Source organism: Nannospalax galili, unplaced genomic scaffold, assembly GCF_000622305.1.
Source record: "Nannospalax galili isolate Female #2095 unplaced genomic scaffold, S.galili_v1.0 scaffold250, whole genome shotgun sequence".
NCBI lineage: Eukaryota > Metazoa > Chordata > Mammalia > Rodentia > Spalacidae > Nannospalax > Nannospalax galili.
In genome coordinates, this window is record NW_008328329.1 from 79,176 (window position 1) to 92,776 (window position 13,601).

At 50.8% G+C, this 13,601-nt stretch overlaps 1 long non-coding RNA gene across 1 annotated transcript in view; it reads left to right on the forward strand.

Moving 5' to 3' along the window:
* The first annotated feature begins 3,593 nt into the window (after positions 1-3,593).
* Positions 3,594-13,601, forward strand: part of LOC103725761 — a 21,540-nt gene continuing 11,532 nt past the window's right edge. Inside the window, exons 1-2 of the long non-coding RNA XR_606872.1 lie at positions 3,594-4,172; positions 5,714-5,837. This is a non-coding gene — a long non-coding RNA (uncharacterized LOC103725761). The remainder of the gene's footprint in view (positions 4,173-5,713; positions 5,838-13,601) is intronic.

The following is a 13,601-nucleotide window of genomic DNA, read 5'->3' on the forward strand; positions in this document are numbered from 1 at the left end:
CGGTGGGGGTGGGGAAAAAAGACAGGTTTCCATTGGGGGAAAGGAGATGGAGGCGCCGAGGCGGTTCTTCAAGGGTCGGGGGAGTTCAGAGGGTTCCAGGCTCTTGCCGACGGCCCCACCTGCTTCTCTAATGCCCCGCCCCGGGCCCAATTGGTCCTCTTAACTCGCCGCCACCTGGGATGCCCCTTTGCCACGGAGGCACACTTCGGAATCCCGGAGAGGAGGGCAAAGAGCTCCCCAAAATGTACCCGGAGGAAAACGCCCCCACGCCGGCTCCTCTCGGTGCGGGCCGCCCTGTCTTTACCGCTCTCTTTCCTTCCCGGACCCTCCCTATCCACGAGCCCTCACCGGTTCTTAGCCCGCCTCCTTTTCTCCGGTTGCGAACTGCCCAGTGTGGCCAGCGTTGCGGAGAGGAGTGCTTGCCGGGAGAAGTCGGCAGGCCACCGTCCCAAGCAGTCTCCGCAAGGCAGTGTCCTGGAGACGCAGACCTGGGGCAGCTGCCTCTCCTTCCTAGTCTGTGAGCTCAGGAAGAGCCGCCAGCTGGGGCTCCCCGCCCTAGACCCGCCTGGCGATCCCAAATGCCGGTCTTGCCCACTGGCTGAACCTTTGACAGGTGTCCTAGCCGTCAGTTACCCCCGAAACTGGGCATGCCTAGGTTGTACATCTGGGCCCCCCAAGCACATCCTCAACCCCTGGAAGGTTCTGTTCGGCGCCCTGCCACCTACACGCTTGGCGATGCCCTAGAGGGGATCCCCTCTGGATCCCTCCCGCCCCACCCACTCCTTTCTCCTACGCCACGGCCAATCCGACCGCCCCACCCAGTGCCTGCGCCGGGGCTGGAAGTCCCTAGTTACCTGCAGCTGGGCGGACGCTGGGTGCCGAAGCAGGCAGGAGGTGGGGGCGTGCGCCCGGCCAACCGGTTCGGGACACAGCGGCCGCTGGCAACAGCGGCGCCATCATCACGACCAGCTGCTTCCCTGCACTGGAACCACAGACGACTGGGGCCATCCTGCCTCTGACCACAAACTTCTTAGGCAGCGCGTGGAGACAAAGGTGCCGTGCGTCCCAGCGGCAGCGGGAGCGCGGTGACACCGGCTCGGAGCCCGCAGGTGCAGGCAGCTCTGGGAGGCCTCTCCGCGCCGCTCACGGTGCTCCGCCCCGACCCGGCCCCTAGGCTGGGCACACTCGGTCCCGACGCTGCGTGAGCGGGTGCAGGACCGGGGTCGGGACGATCCCCGCAGGGCCGCCGGCCGCGCGCGCAGCTCCAAACCGGCGCGGCCGCCGCGCCCCGCCTTATATCCGGCCCCGCGCGCACCCGGCCGGCGGCGGCGCGGCTCGCGGCCCAGCCACCGGTTGCTATAGCGATGTCGTCCCCCCCCCCCCCACATTTTGCTGACAGAAATTGGCTAAGGGGCCGCGGCTCTCAGTACACCCTCTCCCGCCCGAGACTATGAATGGACATCAGCGTTGTCAGTCACCCACACAGCCGGAGCCTGGGCCTTCGCCGGTTCTTTCTTTCATCCTTAAACCACACTTCATTCTGGATAAGTTTAGAACAGCGCTGGGGTGAGGGAGCCCAGAAAAGTCAGTCTCCATGGCCCTACTGCTGCAACCTTTGCCTCTGGGAAGGGGCGGGTTGTGAAGAAACTCCAAGGGGAAAAAAAAAATCCCAGCAAATCGTTCTTTCGAGTTATTTCAGTTTTGCCAAGGAGGGCTTTTTCTCTCTTCCCAAACAGCCATGCTTATTACTTAGGGAATCTCCCCCCCCCCTCACAGTACGTGAACCCTTTCTCCAGTTTTTAGGACCTAGATACGAGTAGGAAGCTGTCTGTTGCACATAGGTACTAATGAGACTTTGCCTCCACTTGGTCCAGGCCAACTATGCGGCAGCCAGCCAAAATGCTGGATCGAGGCGGCAGTGACAAGGGGTTGGGCTTGTCCTTGAGAGCACTAGTCCCCAGCCTAGGTCAAAGTCTTAGTTTGCATCACAGTCCTGAGCGGAAGAGGGGCAGGGCACAGAACGACCCTTCCAGTCTCTGGAGCCTCGGAGCAATTTTCTGACCTGCACCCCCAACCCCGTCCCCAAGTATAGACTCAAGGCTGGAGTCAGGCGGGCCTGTGCCAGTCAGGGGGTCTCCGGAGAGGCCGCTGGGTTCTTTAACCTGCCTGGGTGGGGGCGGCTTCTGCGCTACTGCTTGGCGCTCCCCGACTTTCATCTCACTATGTCCCTCTCCAACCCCTGCGCGCCCCAGGGGGGCTCGGACACTGGTTGGGCATCCCTGGTGCGCTGCGCCCCCACGGAGCGGCCGGGAACCGGAGAACTGAAACCCAACATCTGTGCGTACAATGCGCTCTCCCAAGGCCCACAGCTGCAGGAACAAGGGGAAGAAAAGAAGGCGCGGGGGAGCAGATCCTGTCACAGGCAGATGACAGTCTGAGGAGGGCTCTTTAGTTCCCCTTTTTCTGGAAACCCCGGCGCCCCCCTCCTGTCCCTTCTCTTGCCGCCTCCCCATTGTTCCCCTGCACTCCGGACAGCTGGAGACGGCCGCACCACCCGATGCCCCTCCCGCCCGCCGCACACCCGTTGCCCGCGGAGTCCGCCTCGGGCCCCTCGGGGCATACTCCACAACCCCCACCCTAGGCCTGGCGGGGTGAGGCTGATACTGCCTAGTTCCCATCCACCCCAGTGATGCCCCAGACCCGCCCGGCAGAGACGACAGAGCCAATCCAGGTCAGGGCTCCCAGTAAGGGGCTGTCCAGAACCGCTGGCCCAATGTTATGGAGCACCTGCTTTTTTCTGCAGCGTCCTAAAAACTAGGCTTCCTCTGGCCGCAGGCTTAAGTTCTACTTTTATTTTTGTATCTACAGGGGCTGGAGGGACAGCTCCAGGGCCTGAGGTGGCCGTGCATCTGCCTACTAGTGCACCCCACCTCCGCCCCATACAGTAGGTGAGGAATGGTCAATCACTTGTGCCCCTACACCAGAGGATAGTCCCTGCAGACTCCCCTGCAAATCGGTTCCAGCGTGGTGACCCTCCCCAGGGCCCTACACCAGGCTCACAGGAGAAAGCCTCTCTGCTGTGGCTTCCCTCTGCTGCCCTAGGCTCATTCCTTACACTTGGTACCCGAGGCCTGGCTCTGCAGCCTGCTGGGCAAAGGCCTGTACCGACAAGGACCCGAATGGTTGGTGGCTTCTGTTCCACCCTGCCATCATACTCAGGGCTTGCCCACTTGGGTGCCTGTCGTTCCCAGGCAGCCTCCAAAGTGACTCCCGGTTAAGCCTTGGACTGAGAACCAGAGAGGAAGTCAAGGGGGTGTCACCCTGGTCGAGCGCGGAGGCCCTGGGAGCTCTGGCGGGAAGAGTAGGAAGCCTGCTGGGGAAAGGACGTGGAGCTGGAGCAAGGCCGGGAGGAGGGGACCTGCAGCCCTCAGCCTCGCTGGCAACCGGCCTCTCCATAGCAACGCCCTATGCGTGAGCGCTGTTCCTCCTCCTCCCCTTCCTCCCCCCACCTCCCTTCCCTTCCCCCTCCTCTCTCTCTCTCTCTCTCTCTCTCTCTCTCTCTCTCTCTCTCTCTCTCTCTCTCTCTCGTTCTCTTTCTACTCTTTCCTGCCTATCCTCCTTTTCCCTCCTTCCCTGTCGTCCCCCACCAGGGCTTGGAGAATGGATCACAGGACCCTGGGATGGGGGCACCAGTATCCATTCCACGATGGGAGGCTCGGCCTCCCAGATATTTTGCGGTATCTTTAGGGTCAGGGGATCCAGTGTCCAGCACCAATGCGAGGATGTACCCACCCCCCCCGCGCCCCGTACCTAGCTAGCTGCCCAGGTCGGTGTGCTGATGCAGTCACAGCGCCTTAGGGACGTTGGGGGCCGGGGGACGAACAGGGGTCTGGCAGGTGCGCCTGGATCCAGGCCCTGCCTGGGGCAGCAACAGCACCCGGCGCCCAGAGATCTGGGAGGGCCCGCGGGGGCGCGCTGGAGGGGATAGGAGTGCGCACAGCCTCTAGGAGTTCCCGGCCCCGGCGGCGGCTGCACCACTTCAGCGGGAGGCGCGATCTGAGGACCGCTACGCGCCTAAGGGGACCCCAAAGGTGGCAGGGGCTGGGCACGCCACCCTTTTGACATGCCTGTCTTGCTCTTCTCACCCTACATGGTCGGGAGCCACCAGCCAGGTAAGTATGGGATCTGTGCAGCCCCTCAGGTCCAGGCGGTGTCCCGGGCAGCCTGAGAGGGCCAGGGCCCAGGCAGATGGGGTGTAGAACAGGGCACCGGCTCAGGGCCAGGCAGCCCATACAGCTTGACTTTCTACGAGCACCACAGGACGAGAAAATCAGTGAGCACAGACATTTGATCTACTTTAGGTAGTTTCCCAGTGTCTCAAAGGGTCTTCCACTCGCCAAGTCTGAGCCCCATGCTCGATCCGACTCCAACAGCTGACCTGCCTTTCCAGTGTTCTGAGGAAGGACGGATAATATTTAGTAAGTTGCATTTTGGTCACTTCAAGAGGAAGATGGCCTTAAAGGCGCCCTGCAGTTTTGTTTTGTTTGTTTACCTAGAAAAGTCAGTTTTCACACGGGTGTCCTGGGGTACCTCTGGCTGCGGATGCCTGGGGGAGCCTGGCCCTGCAGTGGAGAGCCAGCAGACCCACAGTCTTGCTGGAGAGGACCCAGGATGCTGGTCCATTCTCAAAGCCAGGCACATCTGCTGTCCAGGGGATTCGGAAAGAAAGCTTTTCTACTCCAGGCACCGACCCTTTGAGCCTAGAAACTGAGATACTAACCCAGTGGGTTCCTGGCTCCTTTCCTTTAAAACTCCTTTCTCACTGCCAGGGCAGGGAAAGAGTGGAAATTCTTGAAAGTCTTTTATAAAACTTTCAACAATCATGACTCAGCTACCCCCAAGAAAGATGGTATTATTTTTTTTTAAATCATGAGGGTTTAGACTTCATTTAATAATAAATGTCAATTTATGATATTTCAATAACATTTCCAGAAAAATGTAAACAACACAAAATATGAGACATGTTGATTGAAATCCTTTACATATGACAAATGACTGTATTATTCACATAGACATTAGGGCTGCTTGCCTGATAAATTTTAAAAAGCGATCCAGCAGATATAAAACTCCACAAGACGTACAAAATCTCTAGACCCTATAGTTTAAAAATGATTTGTTGGTCTCTGTTAATTCTTCCTTTAAAGTGCATTTCACATTTGTCATGTGTGAAAACTAATGTCCTGTGATGAGAATCTTATTTTCAATGTAGGGAACAGCAGACTTCAGTAGGGCACCCATCTAAGTGGTTGCAGTCAATCTCCAGCTCATGGAATTATCAAAGAAAATGTAGATTTAAACAAAATAGAGGAAACATGCTCATGGTGAGACAAAACACCACCTCAGGAATGTAAGAGGTGGGAAAGGTAGAAAATGATTTAAAAGTGTTTGATTTCAGGAAACTAAAAAATAAACACTAATTTATAATTATAGCTCACAAATAGTATTTAAAATACTCTTCATTTAGGAATCCATTTATAAAAATGATTTAAAATTATAATTTAAAATGGAACCAGAGCTTAATTTTTTGTAGCATCATTTCTGTATATATTAAAGAGAATGACATTTTGTGGTCCCAGTGCAGGTATGAGTTTTGGTGCTAGGATGGTCTGCTTGTGTGACTCTGTCAGTAAGTACTTGTTCTGTTTTTTTCAAGGACAGTCTCTGGGAGATCAGCAGATCAGTCCTAGGTGCCAAGAGAGCCTGCTACCCACCCTTGAAGACTGTAAGCAAACTTCATCCCACCCAACAATCAAGTTCAAGAACAAGAGACTTTTGAGGTAAGGTGATTGCTGTTTTGCTTTTGTGAGTCATCAGACACTGCTCTCACTTTAAAACAATACTCTCACTTTAAAATTGAGAGGAGCTGAGAAATACTGAAATTATTTGCTCAAATATTTTACTTCAGGAAAAAAAGAATTCTTTAATCAGCATAGTGAGAAATACTGAAAATATTCACTCAAATCTTTTACCTTAATTCAAAAAAAAAGAATTAATTCTTTAATCAACATGGAAAAATAGAAGTCACTTTTGTGGGGAGGGTAAAAAGAATGACCAGCACAGCTCAGCTCTGTCAAGTACTCATGCTGGCTCATATACTTATTGGTCTAAAGTTTGTAGGTACGAAGAAATAAGGACCAAACTATGAAACAAAGCTTCTGCTCCTTAGTGGCTAGTTCCAATTACATGAAGCTACGTCCTTAAAATAAAAAACTCTGGCAAGCAAGATGGCTGGGTGGGTAAAGGCACTTGCTGCGAAGCCTGAAGACCTGAGTTCCATCCCTGGGACCCACGAACATAGTGGAAGGAAGGACTCCCACAAGTTGTGCTCTGACTTCCACACACACACCATGGCACATGTACCCCACCAAATAAATGTAAAAAAAAAGTTTTTAAAAAAAATAAAAAGTGTGTTTCAGCAAAAATTTATACTGGGTAGGTTGGTTAACAAATATGTGGGGATTTTGTTGACTTTTCTGAAAATTTGAAATTATAATTCAAAGGACATGACAAACCCCAGGCCTTTATTATTACTGATATTATTTTTGACCATTAAAAGTAGTGTTCTAAAAGGCGACTGCTCACAAGGCAGGCCTTTATGAATAGAACAGTCTCACCCCAGAGGCTCACCTGGTTTGATTCTCAGATTCCAGTGTCTACAAGGTGGACAGCTTTCTGTTTTCTTCCTTGGAAAGATCTAACTATTTATCATTTACAAAATAATGCTATAAATGCATGTTTAATAGTTGTTATTTAGGGATATATATATATATATATATGACTAAATTTTATTCCTCATAAAAATGAGCTAACATTCCTTCGACTGAACATTTGTAAGAAGGATTCATTACCGCAGAAATGGAAATCTAACTTTTATGAAATGGACCATTGTGTTTTGATGAAAGGAAACAAGATCCCTCTGTGGAGAATTTCCAGGGCATCTCTATTTTTTGGTTAAACACTCTGCCATACATTTTATCAGGTCCAGACCACAGGTCCATTATAATTGTTTGGAAGCAGAGTCTTCTTTGAATTGCTTTGGAGTTAAAAGTAGAACAATTCAGGTAAATGCTTGTTTCACAATTATGTAATTCAGCAGTGCACGGTTCACACATTCTTTAAGAGAAATGAATATGTGTATTTTAATGTACAGAAACATGCTCCAATTAAATGAATGAACAGCCACAGCCCTGCAAGCTTGCCTTCCTGCAGCAAGTCCACCGAGAAGCAACAGCTATAAAGTGATCTTCTCCAATATCATAGTGCAGATGCACTAACAAGTATTTAGATTGAATGTGAACAAAAATTCAGGGATCAGCCAGGTGCTCCCCTGAAACATGTAGAATACTGTGAGACTTAGCTGTCACTGACTGAGAAACAGTAATTCATGATTCCATACGAATTCTCCCAAAGCTGTTCGATAGTTAATTGAATAATAATAAAAGCCCCAACAGTTCTATGCAGACTCAACATGACTTGCTCGCGTTTTGGCAGGTATGGTTCATGTTAGCAGAAGGTCTCATGAAGTAGTTCACAGTGCAGGGGGAATGTCCTTACAGCCGTCCGCGAAAGGCCTTAGGAAGCTACAGTCTTACTACAACCTTGCAGCCTCACTCTGTCACCCAGAGGAGTGAGCTGCTACCGGATGAACTTAGGCACATAGTACCAGGATGCGAATCTTTTGAAATGACTTGTTAAAATATATTCTTAGTGGTAAGAGGTGATCTTTCTTTTAGGATTTATATTTTAAATATTCAAAGTCCACTGGAGATGAGACCAGAGAAACAAGTGATTAGGTCACACATTTTGGGGGAGTCACAAGTGAAGAATGGTTCAAAGAGATCAAGTTAGATTTCTAATTTTGTTTGAGCATGTCTGAGGATTTCTGGGGGATGCTATAAAGGAAGACCCTCACCTGCTGTCCAAGCCTGGTGAGAACCGGACCATCATGTTTCCTCCACTGGCTTTCCCAGTTTCCATGACAACAGCCTCCATGTCCTGAATATCCATCATTGGGGTGAGGTTTGAGGCCACCTCTCGTCTTCCCTGTGACCAAATTCTGCCACTTTTCAGGGGGACACTCAGACTGACTTTTCTCCTTGTATTGAGATAGTCCTGATGTCCACTGCCCTGCATCTGATGATCTCCTGCCACTGAATGACTCTTGTCCTCCACTAAAGAGTCCACTGTCTCTTCCTCAGACCCATCAGGCTGGCGCTTTCATCCGACTGACCAGGTGTACAAAAGGTGCCCCAGAACACACATACCAACTTTTCCCCACATAATATGTGTTGGCAGGCAGGGGGCTCCACCTGCCACTGCCTTCCCTTCCCTGGGGGCTCTGGCCAGTGCGGCTACAGTCTGCTGTCTTATACTTGCTTGGCACCCAGTGCTGAGTCCTCTGGCCTCATCAAATGATACAGACCTGTTACCATTCCATATATATGTGTAGGAGATGCCCAATATCTGCAGTCTCACTTTCTGTGGTCTCAGTGACCCACAGTTAACTGTGGTCCGAGGGTATTAAATGGAAAATTCCAGAGATAAAAACAGTAAGTTTTAAATTACACACATTTAGGGTAATGTGGTAAGTTCTTGTGCTGTTCTGCCCTGGACATGGCTTAGCCCTCTTCCCAGAGTATCCAGGCTGTATATACTACCGGTACCTCCATCAGCCACTGAGTTGCCTCAGGTAAGAGCAGTGGTTCCACACTAAGCCACGCCCAAACCACCTCAACAAACGTGCATCCACCTCACACAATGTACACACGTATCACCCCACATAGCTCACATGCATGTTCATGCAGCTCATACATGTTCATATTATCCCCATCCTCACATGCTACAAATGTGCACATAATTTATACACATTGTCATACTAACCCTCCACCACCACACATGAATGATCATGTGACTCACATACTGCTCACATAGCACACACATGCTCAAATTAACACAGAGCTCACACACATGCATAAATATCTTAAGTGCATGTATATACTAACCCAAGTGCATACTACCTCACATGCATGGTCACACTGCTCACGCACATACACACTGCTCACACACATACATGCTCAGCCCATGTATATACTCATATTAGCCCACATGCAGACCATCTCACACACATGTTCACACAGCTGACACATGTGCACAGTAACATGTACACCACTTCACACGCATGCTCAGACAGCTCACGCAGGCTTGCACAATGACACACACATGCACACTCTTCAGCCATCCTGTGCACCATTGTACTTTTGCATAAGTGGAGGTAAGTCGGTGGCAGCTGAAGTCCCCTCAGCTGCTTCTCCAGATTACATTTTGCTTCCCTCACCCAGAAACCAGGTGACCTGTGCCATGCTATTCCAGTTTTACAGATGAGGAAACCAGCCTGGTGGTCAGACACTGAAGTTTCAGCAAATGTACTCTCTCTGGCTCTCTGTCTCTGTCTGTCTCTGTCTCTGTCTCTCTCCTTGCTCCTGTGATCTCTGCTTTAGCCTCAGTCTTCAGCCAGCAATGGGTGAGCAGTGAGAAGCTCCAACATGGGCCGTGGGCTCCCTGGTCTCTGCCAGATCATGCAGCGCTCTGCCCATGCCACAGTAGCAGGTGTTATTTGAAAGGCAGCTCGATAGTCACAGCTGTCTGTGAAGAAGACAGCTACCGTGTTCTGGGTCTCCTGTGTGATGTGCCCATGGAAAGCTAGGAATGAGGCTCCTCTGGTGTTCAGGTGTTGACCGGAAGCATTAGCCGTGTGACTTGCCTCTCCGCAGGCTCACGCAGCTGTCCCCATTTCCTGTGCTTAGGTCTGGGCCATGCAGTACAGACTCTGTGCTGTGCGGTGACCTGGGTTTTATGTGTGAAAGTTCTAGCTCCAGCTGACAGGGCCACATACTTACAGAGGATGATGGCTTTGCTGGGAGAGCCCACTCTGTCCTGTGCCTCTTGAAGAACAGCACAGAGACCACATACATGGTGCACGTGTGCCCACAGCACCTGGTCTTCATATCCTCTGTTGTCTGTTTTGTGGTCTGGTGGGTGATTGGCTGGTCTAGTGTTGGTGAGAGCTGGGGGACACATCCCTCCTTGTTTGCGGTCAGGTGTTAGATAATGAAGCTTGATAATTTGAAATGTAGATTATCACTCTGCCTTCTGTTTCAACTAGTTATTGATTCTTAGGGATCTGATCTATGGTTTTGGGATTGATTTTTGTTAAATGAATACAATCATAGATGCAACCAGAAACTCACAGGTGCATCACGCAGCACCCACACTGTGTGGTTCCCTATTGTGCCTGACTCCTGCTGGGTGGACAACGGTGGCTCTGCAGAGGCTGACTAGCCTCTCTATTTCTTGGTCCAGGAGACCAGGAGGGTGGAATGTTCAGGAACCTTGGGGTGACCCTCAGGCCTCAGATCACTAGCTAACATGGCTGTTTCTGAGTTGCTGCCCTTTTGAGACAGGCTGATCTTAGGAGAAGGCTGGAGAGAGAATGTGTAGGAGACCATGTTTCTTCTTTATTTTTTTTTGAGACAGGGTTTTGCTAGGTAGCTCAGGCTAGCCCTCAGTTTCCCCACAGTCATGCACTACTATACCCTGCTCATAAACCATAAGTTAAAATGGTTCATAACTACATTACAGAAAGTTTAGAAAATGGATACATCAGGAAATTATTTTGGTTAATTTCACACAAACCATAGTCACCCAGGAAGAGGGCACCTTAACTGAAGCATTTCCTAGATCAAACTGACCTGTGGCCATGTCCACAGAGCAGTTTCTTGATTGCTATCTGATGTGGGAGGGCCTAGCCTACCGTGGGTGGTGCCATCCTTGGGCAGGTGGGCCTGGGCTGTATAGGAAAGGAAACTGAGCAAGCCAGAGGGAGCAAGCCAGGGAGCAGGTCCACCATGGTCCTGCTTCAGCTCCTGCCAGGTTCTTGCCACAGCTTTCCTCAATAAGGAGCTGTAACCTGAAAGCCAGATAAACCCTTTCCCCTCCAAGTTGGTCTTAGTCAGTGTTTTATCACAATGATAGAAACCAAACTAATACAGACCTTTGGCAAAGTCATCAGATTGAACTTGACCAGCTGATCATGAGAGGTCAGCATGGCTGGTCCTGGACTCCATGGAGGGAGAGGAACATGGTAAACATGATGGAGGTCACTTCTGAGATGAGCTGACAAATCTCTAGCTGTCCTTCCAGCCCTGAGGGAAGCCAACTACCAGGCATGGGCTGTTGGAGAAAGGTCCATGGGAACCTGCCTGGGGCCAACACCCTGCAGGGCTGAGGCTGGTGGCACTGGCTTGGGACAGGCCCTTCCCCACTGAGCCCTGAGATGATGCTAACAACTAGAGGCCCTCATGATCTGTTCCTGATCTCTGGCCCACCATGACTGATAGATAAAAAGGATGGCTTTAAGTTGCTTAATTTGGAAAAGCTTGTTATACAGCAAAGGATAACCAATAGAACCAGGGTTGACCTTAAAGGGAACCCAAGCCATTTCAGTTAGAGTCACTTATTAGAGGAGTCTCCCGAGAAGAGCTTCATCTCAGCTGAGTAAGGCTCCCGCACAATGGAGATGAGAGTCCTGACCCCACAGAGGACATTACTGCAGGGTCACCGCCTCCACCTAGGCCACACTTCCCCAGCTGCATCCGTGTCTGCCTACTCATAAAGCCTCCACACAGCATAGGCCCCACCCCTTCAGGTGTGGAGTTCAGTTGGCCTTATCCATCCCCATCACAAACGGCCTTCCCTGGCAGGCTGTTACCACTAGATCACAACTCTACTCCCAATAATGCCCTCTGCCTCTGTAGTAACCAGCCCTGTATCCCTTCATCTGGGTCCTCAGAGGTCCCCCTCCTTCTTCATGGTCTATGCAGAAGATACAGTTGATGGAGAGAGAGTGGTGGCCGTTGGGATCTCGGCTGAGATGGTATTGCCAATCTTTGCACTCCCGTCTGAAACTGCCACCACTGGACATGTGTCATGCACACTCAAACTTTTGTAAAGCCACACATACCTCCTCAGAAGCCACTGTCTGCCTGGACACGTTTCTAAAGCAATTTACTGCTATAAATTTCAGTTCCAGCCATGACAGTGTCATGCGATTGATAATTCTCTCTGTGGGACTTACAGGTCCATACACTAAAGAACGTAACGTCATTACCCACAGGTGTGTGATTTTCTTACCTTTTATATGGACATAACATGGGTCATAGTCACAATTTAATAACAATCTGAGCAGGGTTCAATAAAAGTTGCCATTATTAGAAGCTGGAAATGCTCTTTCATTTATGTCTCTGCCAGAGCTTGGCAACCACACAGGGTTTAGATGGAGATTAATTGCCACCTGGAACTGACACCCTTCCAGCATGATTCGTCAAGAAGCCACCTGGGGCTCCATGCTAAGTTCTGGCTTTACACAGCGGAGGAGGGGCCCTGGGCTTCCATTCTCTGTGATGGGGGTGCTGGGGATGCTGGTTCAGAAGGCACACTGGGGCAGCCACATCACAGATGACGATGGTCCTGGACCCGTGCAGAAATTCCTAATGGCCACATGGTCTGAAATGACCCACCTAATTCTATTTCTAAGAAAATTACCAGGACGATTTTGACCTCTGAGAACTCTTTCAGGCCTCCTTTCTACAAGCACCCAAGAGCATGTGGGCCCGATGGAAGGCAGACCAAGGGATTATGAATCATCCTTGTGCTCATTTATAACCCAATCTCCTGGAGATCCAGAGGTTAAAGGACACAAAGGCCAGGGCATTACTGGCCAGCTCCCTGAGAGCTGGCAGGCACCTCTACTTCCTGACGTGTCTTCCTTCACGTTATCTGTGGTGAGGAAGCCCCCAGCCCAGCAGACAAAACCGAGAAATAACACACCTGCTGCAAGGCCTGAGATGCCCCCAACTTCTTAGATGCAGGTTCTGAGTGGCAGAGGCTGCAGAAGCCCTGGAGGACAGCGGGGTCCATGTGCAGCTGGCCGGGATACACGATTAAGGTTTGACATTCTGGGAAGCTGGAGTCACAGGATGAACAATGGAAACTCAGAGGGAAAAGTCAACATAAAACAAGGTCTGGCTGGGCCCTCGACCTGGGGCAGAGGGAGTCTTTAGAAAGAAACAAGGGTTTTTAAGTAGGAGCTTGCCTTGCAGCTTACCAGTGGAGTACAAACTGGATGCTGGAGAAAAAGGACAGTGTGCAAGCTGTGGGTGCCAGAGAGGCAGAGGAGCGTGAGCCCTTCATCACAGAGGCTCAGGCAGTTCTCCTGTGGGGACACACATGTTCCTACTACTCAGAAGGTGCTTGGTCCAGATGTGAGGACTGAGGGGACAAGCACAGCTTCCTAACTGCTGAGGAGTCAGTGGCCAGGCCACCACAGGACACTCTGGTGGGCTCATTAGAAAATGTATAAAACAGTGTGTGGTGATGCACACCTAGAATCTAGCACTCAGGAGGCTGAAGCATAAGATGGAGCGTTCTAGGCCAGCCTGGGCTATGTAGTGAGGCCCTGTACAAAAGGTTAAAAAATCAAAAAA